At 36.3% G+C, this 13,471-nt stretch overlaps 1 long non-coding RNA gene across 1 annotated transcript in view; it reads right to left on the bottom strand.

Moving 5' to 3' along the window:
* LOC150039647 (uncharacterized) overlaps positions 1–12,253 on the bottom strand; it is a 33,369-nt gene extending 21,116 nt beyond the window's left edge. The window contains exon 1 of the long non-coding RNA XR_016534283.1: positions 12,130–12,253. This is a non-coding gene — a long non-coding RNA (uncharacterized LOC150039647). The remainder of the gene's footprint in view (positions 1–12,129) is intronic.
* Between the last annotated feature and the right edge of the window lie 1,218 nt (positions 12,254–13,471).

Here is a 13,471-nt window from a genome sequence, read left to right as displayed (position 1 = left end):
AGTCCTTTTATTGTACTCATCATTCCTCCCATCTAAATAACTTCCTCAAAAACCTGGCTGGTATCTCTCAGCTATTAGAATTGGTCAGCATTTCCCATTTTTTAAGAAAATAAAATTATTTATGTGGTAATCTTATGTATGGATCATTATAAAATCTCATTATCTGTACCTTAAATAAGTAAAATGTATGCAGTTGTGGCAAGTGTTTCTTTCTTTGTCAATCTCCTTTCTCTTGAATTATCTTTAATTCATTTTGCGAAATTGCCTTTCTTTTACCTGGGCACTTTCCTCCCCTATTCTGAACAATGATAAATACATCCCAAATGCATGATCTTGAAAGTCAAGTTAAGCTGTGAAGACTTTTGAGTGCTGCTTTTAAAGATGAAGAGGAGGTTAAATGAGAACTTGTTAACTCTAGTTCCAGTACCCTGTTAGAATATGCAGTAGTTTGGATACCACAAAATACTTGAGTTTCTGTTTGTATTGCTATCCTATTTCTTTCCTGATTATGAGACATCTATCACTAGCTAAGAAAGCTAATTTACCACTGATACTTTCCATTTTGCTTTTGTGGTTCTGTTACTCCCAGGTAGGGAAGATTGATAGAGGAGGACAAAGGGAAACTGATATAAACAATACCAACAAGGAAAAAGACAGCTTTTCCTTTGATTTTTCTCACCTTTTGTACTCATATCATCTCTTTTTTTCTATATTTATTTAATTGTATTCTCTTTCTCCAAACTAGTTTTTAATACATTTGGTTCCAAAAATTCTCCCTTAACCCTTGCTAACCAATACTATTCAATCAAATGGGTCGTAAAGACTGTCTTGATTTCCATTATAATCTCGGCTACGTTAAAATCATAACTATCCCTAAAAATTCCCCTTTACATGTTTTCTGTGCCATACAAACATCCTTGTCTTTCTTATACAAATTTATCTGAAAATAACTACTTGTAAGTAAAGTCTCATACAAGTTTGTATCTCTTTTATGATATGAATTATGTCTTGGTTGCATTAAAATTCAACAAGAGTACTATTTTGAAACATGTAAGCAGAGGAACGTCTGTTTTGTGATTCTCAAATAAATGTTCAAATTTGTCATTGGAAAATTAAGGTTAGTATAATTATATTGTAACTGGGATTGAAAGTCTATAGCAAAGAACTAGTGTTAGTGGCCTCCAATCCTAAAACTTCACTCATCTCATTATCTATTGATTCATACACAGTAGGCTTCTCATTGACACTGCTGACTTACAGGGACAGCAGTAAAAACATGACAGTAATTCAGAAGGAACCCGAGTTTTGTCAACTTAGCTACACATTTGTGTATCTTCTCCATGCTTTCTGATATGTTAAATTCTGAAGTATGGGGAACATGGTTTCAGTTACCTGACATAATAAAAATCTTAACATTACATGAGATTTAGTAGAACAGTCTAAATTCATTGGTATACTTTTATGTAAAATTGAATGGAAGCATGATTTTCTAGCAGCACGAGTATCAGCATGGAAATTAGTTAATTCATTTCTCATGCAATAGTATAACGATGACATATATACACAATTCTAATAGCTTGCTACAGTCAGAGGGTGAAAGGTCAAATTGTGACTGCTCCACTAATTCTCTCTGGTTGAAGTTCTCTTTATTTGCAACGCAACCATCATCTTCCTTCAGAAAGAGGAAACATGTGACCTTCCAATGTCATTTAACCTCTCTCTGTTTGCTTACCTTGAAAATGATGTCAAAATACCCCAACTCCAGTGTGAGTCAGTGGACATTTTCCTCCTCACAGCTGCAGATGTTTTGTGTAAAGCAGTATGAGTTCTTTCAAGAATACTATAGTATAGTATAGAAATGTTTATTAGAAGTCATAGTGTGAGGTTAGTTATCTGACTCTAATCACAAGTAATAAGACCTGCATCGATGCATTGTTCCCATGTGACTTGATACTTCCGCACAGTTCTAAGTATCTCTGACCTCAGAAGGCCTTTTCAGGAAGGATTGTCATTGGGCAGAAGTTTTAAATGTTTCAGAGGGAATACAATTGGAAAAGGTTTTGCTTGTTTTCTATTTGGCAGCTCTAGGATTTGCTTGCTAGGCAAACATTATTGCTGAACTTCTAGCCCTGGGAAGATTGTGAATCCTGCTCGGCCTGGTCTCTTTAGCCCTTTTGCTTTGTTATATTTAGGAGGCATTCTTATAGAAAGTAACATTTTCTTTCTTACATTTAAATAACACAAATGTAAAAATGCCAGAAAACACTAATAGTTCTATTTTTTTCTGGGAGTTTGAAGTCCTTTATAATAGTTTTAGGAAGAAGATAGCTCTATTCCCAGATAACAGTTGTGAAGAAAACAGACGTGCTCTCACGTATGGAATGACTTGCGTGTGAGTTGTGGAGAGCGTATCAGAAGGAGCCTCTTCCTCACCTGGACGAGGTGTAGCCCAGTGGCCGTGGCCAGCAGTGCAGTGCAGTGCACACATCCCACTGGCCTTATGATCACCGGGTCTGAGTTGATTTGGGGTTTTCTCACTTGGCATATTACCATTGTTTTTGTGTATATTTAGTTGTAAGTTAGGGGAGTAGTGAGCCTTCTTTAGTTTCTTTCAGGAATTTTTTTCCCTTAAACTCAATGTATGTTTTAGGTGATGCTGAACCTACCTTTGGAATTCAGAGTTGGGCTCAGGGCCTTGTAACAGTCAGAGTGCATCAGCATGCAATTGTCTCTATGCGTTTATATGCAATTACTGGAAAAACATACTAGGCTGGGAAATCTGGAGTACTGGTTAAAGGCTTTTTAAAGAATTGGCTTCCAAATAAAGTTATCATCATGAAAATATTTAAATATCCTTGGCAAACAGAAGCTCTGCATGTTTACTTGAAATATCACCTCTGCCTAGTAATATGAGGGAGAGAATGAGCAGGTGGGGTGTGGACACCTGAAAAAACAAAACACTCCCCTACAATTTCAGTTGTATAAATGATAAATATACACAAATACTAAAGTAAAACACATAATAACAATGTGAAAATACTCTCTATAATACTTTAGTTTGTAAAAAAAATACTGAACGACACAGCGTAAGGTAAGAGTACACATTGACTTATGGAAATTTTGTGAGTATAAACATTTGCTGTGGTGTATGGCACTGAAGTGTTGAGGAAAATTGACTTGTATGAAATTTGTCTGAGTCAGTCTAAATCAGTAGCTGGACTTCGCTGTTACTATCTAGTGTTTGAGGGTAGCAATTGTGACAGTAGGTAACAACCTTCTACTAAATATTTTCTTTCAAAATGTTGCCACTCATTCAGTGAAAATTTACCGAGATGAATGTGTGGAGTGTACTCCTATCTGTTTATCTGACTAAGTATGTTTCTGTATATTCTTCTTTGTGATATCACAGAGGTTCCTACCTAATGCTAGACTTCCCCTTTATAATATCAGTATCAAGAATCTGTGTAGGAACACCTTGTAATTTGTAAGTAACATATATAAATAATAAATAAAACATGTGAATAACACCAAAGCTAAATATTTTGGATCACATATGATTAAATGTTTCTGCCAATATCTTTGAGAATAGGAACTGCAAAATACATACTAATTTCTTTGAGTTCAGCCTTTGGTAATTTTTCTTCACCCTTGTCATTGCCAGAAAATTCTGGATGTGAAATACCCTTAGTTTAATTTTAAGTAGCTCTGTACCAAAAGGAACTCGATCATACTTACTGTATTATTTTAGTTAATATTCTGCTCAAAATGGCTACCCCTGGGTAAACAGAACAGCTTGAAAACTGCTACCCTAAACTGCTGGGTTATCTCACCCTTCACACCTTTGCAGACACCTGAGTGGAGAGGTCATACAGCTTCTCACCTATGTCAGTCCTGATGACCCCTGGCATGCAGAATCCAGCTCCACAAATGGCCTTAAAATTACATTTTTGAGCATCTTATAATAGAACTGTTAACATATTAACAATCTGTTAGCAGTCTGGATTGTCATGAGCAAGAACCCACGTACAGTATGAGCCATCATTTATTTTTGGTCCCACCAGGAAAGTACAACATTTATTTTCATAAACTAAGGCAATATAAAAAGCAAGTTGAGATGCACCAAATGGAGTACTGAGAAACAATAAAATGTTGTTGACTCTTTAGTGGACAGAGGACAGCCAGGAGCAGGAAACTTGTTCTTTTACACAACAAGGCAAGCTATTCACTTGTCACTCTGGGAGAGTCTGAATTACTCCATTTGATTTTTCCTTAACCAGGGGTTGCTTGTTTCTGTAATTTATAATTCACAAGTATTGTTTTCCAGAGAGATGCTCTGTTGGAAACATGTCATAGTAGTCTCTTAGCTAACTGAGAAACATTGAGCTACTTTGATTCTCTTTTGGGGATAGAGAACTATGAATCTACACTTACAATGTGCAATTCTTTTCAGTTGGAGAAGAATGAATGTCTATATAACAAAGGAAAATGGAACAGTCCTTGTAGAAAATAACTTTACTTACCTTAACTTTGGCAACTGATAATTTGCAAGGACGGAAGCTAAGAATCTTATTATACATAGTATGCATTAATCTTATCGAAGTGACTTTTATATTTAATCTTTGGATTTCATAATTTTTCTTTCAGTCTTGGTGTTTTCATGTGGAAACACTGGCTTGAAGTCATTGAATAGACTTTATTTTTGCATAAACACTGCATATTTTCACTTTTTCCCAAGCCCCCAAATCATGGAATTCTGCAAACTAGTCTTCACAGTGGGAAGGGCTTCCTGCCACCTGGCTCCCTGGGGAGACAAGACTCCTTCATGTAAGGGGGGGGATTACAACTGTAGAGGATTCCTGCGCTGTTAATCCAGTTTTCTGTCTTATTCACACTTTTTAGCAAAAAAAATTATCAAATCAGCTACTCTTCACTTTCTTCTGGAAAGTGTCCCTTTTTGCAGACATCATTAACATTGACATGTCCACATAAGCATACTCGTCCTTTTTGTTATTCTCCCTCCTTGCCATCCCAAACCCTTCCCTGCCATCCCAAACCAATCACAGAAAGCCACATTTTTCATGTACATACATGTGCATAGAGTATTCTGACACTTTTAATTTTATCTTAATGATCTTAATGAGGTATTTTAACCTCATTCAGGTTGACCCATTTATTTGTTTCTTAAGTTATAAAATAGTAATTGAATGTCTGCCAGGTGCCAAACAACTATTTCAGAGATTCAGAAGTGAACAGACACAGATAAAAGGAGATTCCTGCCCTCATGAAAACAAAAATTAAAAGATGAATGTGGTATACATATTTATAGATAGACATAGGTATGTTCATAATCAAATAAGTTACCTAGGTTATAGAGCAACAGGTGAAAAAGAGAGCATAGGGAATTTTTAAAAGGATGAATCAGGGGAGGTTTCAGCAAACAATGTCACATTTGATGAAAGGCCAAGCTGTTGTCAGGAATGGAATTGTTACAAGGATATCAAATACTTTGAGTGTGAATGTTCCCAGCAGAGGAAATGGTAGACTCAAAATGCTTTAGGTCTATTTCAAGACAGTGAAGTTGTCAATACTGCTAGAGTACAGTGACTCAGAGAAGAAACAAAAAGAGATAAGGTGTCAGTCAGTTGGTCACTGCTGTGATAAGTACCTGAGACAAACAATTTGAATGGAAGAAGGCTGGACTTTTCACTTACAGTTTGGGAGGTAACAAAAAAGATTTTACAGTTCTTTTCCTAACATGATCTTTTTCTTTACTGCATCATTGTAGAGGATAATGTATTTGAGTTGAGTGTTTTTTCAGATGTAGAATTGGCCTATTTTTTGATTTTCATTTTCACTCCTTTCTTCAGTCTTTTTGGCCTCCAGTCATTGCCTATGATCTCCCCTTTCCTGAGAACTTGGCCTAAGTTCTACTCAGTGATTTCCTCCATTTTGAAATCCTCCCAGTGAGTTCTGGTTCACTCTTTCAAAGTCTACACTTTGTTCTCTTCTGAGGTTCTCACAAGCAGGTTTGATTCTTTCTCCCTCAGGTCTGGCATAACCTTTCTATTGATCTTCTGTTACCTAAAATTTAATGTCTTCATGTACTCCTATTGAAGTTACATTCATGTTCATGTCTTTCGCATTATAAATAGAAATTCCCAGGGGAAGGGGCAGTTCCTGATAATTTGCCTTCCATCTTTCGTGTACATTAAAACCATCTTTTACAGATAGTAAACATTAAAAATTCAGCTACAGAAAGGAAATTATTTTTAAACAGTTGGAAAACATAATGACTGCTCTCCTGAGGTTCCCTGCAGTTATAAAGAAGAGTCATACTGTTATCAGCAATTCCCTTAGTAACTTTCTCAAGTTGAGGGAACTGAGGGAAAATCTCGGAACCTGATGCTATAATGAGGGACATAGTATTTTGGAATTTTCTGTCTTTTACCTTCCCAGGACCACATCCATCTACTTTGATGTTGCACTAAGCAGTCAGAGATTTTGGCAGCTTCATGTGTATCATGCAAATATCTTTTTATCCAATCATATGAGAATCTGATGATTACAGGGTATGAAACCTGGAACATTTATCAAGTGTTGCCATAACCCTAATTAGAAATGTTCATAGGGGTATAGAGAGAGGCATTCTGGAAACTAAGATATTCATCCACTTCCTCTGCCAAATGCTAGTCATATTCTTGGTATGTATTCAAAAAACAAGTACTTCAGAATTTGATAGAGTACTTATATGCTAGCATGAAAACAAAGCATTGATAATGGTTTTAACAATATTTGTTTTTATTAAGTAATTGTAGGAAGAAGTTTCAATCCCCAAAGTTAGGTTATGAATTCAGTGTGTTAGTCAGTGTTTTCCTGATAAATGTTTTAAGAAAGGGGGTTGTGTTGAGATGAGAGAGAGACAGAGAGAGACATCAGAAGCAAGGTTTACTTGGGTTTGTCTTATGTATGTATGTGTGTATGTAAATGAGAACTTGTAAAACTAATATGTTCTAAAATGGTTAAAAATAACCCTAAAATTCCAGAATAATGTTACTAATAGAAGGTAGATTGACAGTATTCATAATTACTGGGGTCCAGTATAACAGTAATACATGAGGCTTGCACAATTGATTTTTATTAATAAAATAATGTAAATTTACAGTTACTATAAAAATTATCATTGTATGTCATTCTATTTTCATTTGAAAAAATTTAAGACACATTAGAGACATGCTATGATGATGGACAGAGGTGGCACTAAGGCTCATGGAATCAGCAGAAGTAGGCGAGAATGACAGAGCTCAGCGATTCCTGAGCTCTGGGGCCCTAGAGGCCTGAGTGGGTAGTGGCAATTTCCCCACAAAAGTACTCTGAGCACAAAATCAGAAGTGCTTTGCAACTCAGTCCTATCAGATTTCAAGACGAATACATATTTTTGACCAAATGGCATTTACTTTAAAATGGGAACTGGTGGCATTTGAAAAAAAGAGCAGCCATTGCTCTTTATGCCAGACATAATAGTTATTTAATGCTGACCTCATGGAGACAGACAAGTGTAGGGAGAGCAGTTTTTATGTTTTTCAAGCTGTTTGATAGGTAAATCCTCATATTTTATTGTCTGCATCGCCATTAGTTGATTTTTCCTAGCATAAGTCCAACAAATGAACTCTGAAACAAATGTCTTTCACATGTCTTGGTACCCGTTTCCCTCCCCCCCAACACCCCCCACCCGTCTTGGTTTTCCCCCCTTCCCTATCAAATTTCAAATATCCAAATACAAATAAATTCAATATATCAGATAACAAAGTGAGATACTATACCAATATGAGATAACCAAGGGACAGCAAAGGAGATGAGAGACAACATAGTACATTAAGGACAACAATCATTCATTATATGGCTTTTGTTTCACCATCCTGGAGGTCCTTTCAATAAGCTTCACATTATATGTCCTTATGTATCAAGATTTTGCTCTATTGCAAATCTTTTAGACTGCGTGTATATTTTCATTATGCTCTTTTTTGTTATTTCATCAGAATTAGCAGTGCAAACTTCAATTGTTCTTAAGGGCTGAATGGACAATATTGTTAAAAATGTTTTCTATATTTTTAATTTATTTTGGACGTTGATCAAGTCTGACCCAGATACAAGAACTCCAGGACTTGGGCATGATGGGTAGGTAACATTAATCACTTTTTGGGTCCCATCCAGTAGATAACTGTTTAGTGTTACCAGTTTCTCCAGGCTCTTAAAATATCATTTAATTATCAAATTTGCTATAATATAGGCACTTTTAGTTAGATTTTATGGAAAGTTGATCAAAAATAGGGTTAATTCACTAAGCCAGAGCGCAACCCATCACTTCCATTTCCAACTGGAACCAACTATAGATAGAAGAAAATTACAAATTAGTGAGTTATGTTATTACTAATCACGTGGGTAATATTGAAAGTAGAAGACAAAAGAAAGCTATCATGGTTAGATTCATTTTGGCTTATATTTTTCCTTGGTTACTCCAAAAGGGTGCTAAGCTTTCCTTGGTGCTTTCCAGTGTTAATCCTGTACTTGTGACTGAAACCTTATTGGAAACAGTCATAGCAGATGCAGTTAGCATGAGATGATTACCAATGACTGTGAGCCATCAATCTAAGGACTGGATATCTTTTTAGAGAAGGGAGAAGGACAGTTGGACATAGGAATCCTGAGGGAAGAGAACCATATAAAGATGGACACAGAAATGAGTGAGGAAGCTCCAAGGAGAATTGCCAGATAGATATACCAAGAAAAATGTGTTTCCAGGCCTCTTAGACACACACACACACACACACACACACACACACACACACACACACAGACTTATATTTAGGTAGTGGAGTATTGATACACACTGTGAAAGAAAGAATGGACGCTAAGGATGAATATTCACCATGTGCTAGTAGGCAGGAAGTTTTGACTTTTCTTGGGTGCAAAATTTAAGCTGCAGTGTGAATGATGAAAAGTAGTGACACCAAAGAATGGCAGAATTGTGATTCTGCTTTCTGGGCTGAGAGATAATATTCATAGCATTAAGTATAAAGTTTGAACTTTTTCACACTCTGAACTTTGGAGTTGAACTGTGCTCAACATGTGCATAATAGGACATGGCAGGAGAAGGAACGTGAGTGAAGGAGGTGAGTTTATACTTAGTTGTTCAGAAAATGCCAAATACTGTCTGGACTTACATGCTACATTCTGCTTCATGACAGTAGAGAAAAGTGAATCTTATAAAGCCAGGCTTCTATTCCAGGACTATAGTTCTACAGAATCAACAAGTAGGGGAGGTAGGAAAGGAAACCCAAGGTATACAATACCAGATATTGTGCTCTGTTCATTATACTGTATTATTTCTTATCAATAAATCACTGTTAAATAAAGGAATATGTAAGTTGGTGAAACTTGGTGAATATGAACATTTAAAACATCTTACTTTAAAATAAATTGGATATTTTATCTTGAAAACTCTTGTTTGGACAGTTATATAGATTCTCAATGGATATAGTTTTATCTTGAATTTGAAATGCCCCTTCTGTTTCCCTAAGACCTGTTCATCACAAACGAGTATTTTCAGGCCTCGGATGATCAGAAGTTCAGAGTTTAAATCTGGGTAGTTATGAGATTTTTAATCTTACCCAGTATAGGATTTCAAATGAAGAAACTAAAATGTGTTTTAATTTGAGACAAGTTTGGTGGCATTTTATACTTCAGTGGGTTCTAAATTGCAAGACCCTTTTCACCTTCTACCACTGGTTCCTTCTGTTCACCTGCCTGGAGAAACAAGTGTCATATAAAGTGATGGCAGAACCATCTGTTTCTGTCATTTTGACTGCACATCAGTTTCATTGCATATATGTAAATGCTTGAAGTTCTTTACAAAAGAACTCTGTGATATTATTGATTTTATGAGTTGTGATGTTTTTTGAGGTCTTGCTTTAAGTAGCAAGTAAGCTTTGAGTGCAGTTCATGAAGAACACCTATTTACTCATTTTAGGGTTAAACCAAAGCCAGTTTCTAGAAAGATGGTGAATATCTTTTTGATGTCGGAGCTCTCGAACAGGGTCAGAAAATCGTATCAAAATTACGTCAAACATAAGGTTACTGGTGTGAGAAAACCATCCTAAGTAGAAAGAAGAGAAACTTAGAAGAAATGGGATCCATAACGAATTGTTAATGATATCACAGTGGGAATCATAACCAAGGAGTAGAAGAGTATATGATGATGGGAATAATTCATTAGGTGAATAGAAAAGATTATAAAGAATCTTTTACCATTTGAATATTACTATATAAATGTCCACACATATGCATAGATGGTGATTTTGAAATTTAGAAGTTTAATTAGCTAGCTCAGAGACTTAAGTTTCTGTTTCCTGGTTCAGGAGAAATTTTGGCCTATTATTGGATGAAATAGAGAGCTACTGAAGATTACTGAGTAGAAGAGTTGAATGACAATGGAAAATTTTATTTGTGTAAAGAAATAAAAGAATCATTAAGATCTGAAAGTTGAGTCAGAGTGTGCCTCTGAGATAATATCAATGAAGTATTGCAAACAGTGGTAAAGAAAATATCTAGATAGCACTATTTACTATAGCAAAGATATAGAAGCAACCCAGATGCCCCTCAGTTGATGAGTGGATCCACAAGATGTGGAATTTATACACAATGGAATTCTAGGCTGCTGTCAGAAAGACTGACATTGCCCCATCTGTAAGGATATGGAAAGACTTAGAAAAATCATATTAAGTGAAGTAAGCCAGACTCAAAGGAACATAGGCTCAATGGTTTCCCTCATTTGTCATAATCAGTAGATACCTTGGGCTCTCCTAGCAGAGATTTCCAATAGAGCAAAACCTAGATACACAAGGTCACATAGTATGACACTACATGAAAGGACCTCCAGGATATAGAAACACAAGCCATATAATGAGTGATTGATGTACTATGTTATCTCTCATCTCTTTTGCTGTCCCTCTGCTATCTTATATTGTTACAGTATTTCACCTTGTTATCGGATATAGTGTATATATGCTTATTTAGTTATTTGAAATCGGATAGATAAGGAAGCAGGGAAAACAAGATGAGGGGCAGGGGTGGGGAGAGGGAAATGGGGACCAAGACATGAGAAAGGGTATCAATGTTTGTGAAGTATTGCATCTTCTATCTGGTGAATATAATGTAACCCTTCTATTAATCACAATAAAAATATATGAAAAAATAGCTAGTAAATGAATGTGCTAGCCTTCTAGCTCCATGGCAAAATACCTAAGAAAATCAGCTTAACGGTGGCAACATTTGTTTTGGGATATAGTTTCAGTCTGCTTTGGGGAGAAGCAGAACATCATGGTAGCAGGAATATGTGGAGGAGGAAGCCATTTATTCACGTTAAGTAGGCAGGAGAGAGAGAGAGAGAAGAGAAAAAGGAGAGAAGTGGAAGAAGGAGAAAGAGAATTGAAGACTGGAGAGCAGAGATAGAAGAGAAATAGGAGAGAGAAGAGAGCAGAACAAACATCATTTACAAGGACACATTTCAGGGATGCATTTAACAACCTTAAGTCCCAGCTCAAATTGGAAAGTTTTTATCCCTTCCCAATAGCTCATCAAATTATGGACACATGAGTAGGTTGATCCTTTGGTGAGAACAAAGTTTTCATGATCCCACCACTTTGTAAAAAGCATATCAGCAGGCAATCGAATCTTTAGCATATAGCTTTGGGGCAACATTTTAGATACCAGCCATAACAAAGAGGAATATATCTTAGGGGACATTAATTTCATTTTTAATCATGAGCTTGATACGCAACCAGAAATGAACAAGAGGAGCAGAGATTAAAAAAAGAATAAATATGGTCAAAATATATGCGTGTTTAGAACTGTTATAATAAAACCTCTTTGTTGTTAAGTCTGGGAGCTTAAGCTAGCATGTAAGATATGTGAAAGAAATCACCAAGTGTCCAAGTGGTAAGAGAGGAAGCAAAGGTTATTAACTTTCCAAGAGGTAAGGGACCAGATGGCATAAGAATATTGTTCATGAATAGAGTGAGTGAAGGCTGGAGTTGATGAGCATTTCAAATGCTGAAGGAATGTATTACTTACGTTTCATAGTTTTTTGCAGCTAGTTGTTCAGGAAGCTGAAGTTTCTCAGGGTTTTTGCTAGGTGGTGCAGTACAATCCTTTCCAGAAGTGATTAATACAGGTAGGGTTCTGTTTGAATACAGAACAGTTTCTGCAAAACAAAGGAAAAGAGCCTTCCTGACAGGTGGTTCCTCAAAAGACTTAACCTAGAGCTCCCCTATGACCCAGCAATTCCACTAGTTGGCATTTACCCTGTTGTCCAGAAACAAGGACATACCACATCCACTATCACAATGACGTTCATTGCAGCACTATTTACCATAGCAAAGATATGGAACCAACCCAGATGCCCCGCAGTTAATGAGTGGATCAACAAGATGTGGTATTTATACACAATGGAATTCTATGCTGCTGTCAGAAAGAACGACATCGCCCCATTTGTAAGGAGATGGAAAGACTTAGAATAAAATCATTTTAAGTGAAGTAAGCCAGACTCAAAGGAACATAGGCTCAATGGTTTCCCTCATTTGTCATAATCAGTAGAAACCTTAGGCTCTCCTAGCAGAGATTTCCAATAGAACAAAACCTAGATACATAAGGCCATATAGTATGATGCTAAATGAAAGGTCCTCCAGGATATAGAAACAACAGCCATATAATGAGTGATTGTTGTCCTTAATGTACTATGTTATCTCTCATCTCTTTTGCTGTCCCTTGGTTACCTCGAATTGTTACAGTATTTTACCTTGTTATCTGATATATTGTATATATGTTTATTTGGTTATTTGAAATTGGATAGGGAAGGGGGGAAAACAAGATGAGGGTCGGGGGAGGGAAATGGGGACCAAGACATGAGAAAGGGTATCAATGTTTATGAAGTAAAGCATCTTCTATCTGGTGAATATAATGTAACCCTTCTATTAAGTACAATAAAAATATATTAAAAATGATTCTGAGCTGGAGAATGGGCTGCTGAAGAATTTCGAGGAAGTCCTCCCAGGAGAAGATAGTCAGTGCGCCATGCCTTGGGAGTAAGACTGAGTTATAAGAACAGAGCATATGCATGACACTCTGGAGACCATGAAAATCACAGGTGGTGTTGTTGAGTTTGAATAAATAGCATGAATTCATGAATTAAAGGTAGAATGATTTCCTGATATGAATGGTTTTCTCATGTGGAGTTGAATGTTACTGTTGTTGAATGAAGGAACAGGAATCAAGACACTTATTTTGTAGTAGTCACATTCTGATTTCCTGGAACTTCAGTTTCTCCTGCTTGGACCTGTGGCAAGTACTCCCTGCATTATACACTGAACACACCACTCACCATGGTTTTTAGGCTTCATGAAGTGAAGGATCTGAA

Source organism: Megascapheus bottae, unplaced genomic scaffold (assembly GCF_031878675.1).
Source record: "Megascapheus bottae isolate mThoBot1 unplaced genomic scaffold, mThoBot2.hap1 HAP1_SCAFFOLD_53, whole genome shotgun sequence".
Taxonomy (NCBI): Eukaryota; Metazoa; Chordata; class Mammalia; order Rodentia; family Geomyidae; genus Megascapheus; species Megascapheus bottae.
The sequence above is the reverse complement of the archived record's forward strand: the minus strand, read 5'-3'. Positions and strand labels throughout refer to the sequence as shown.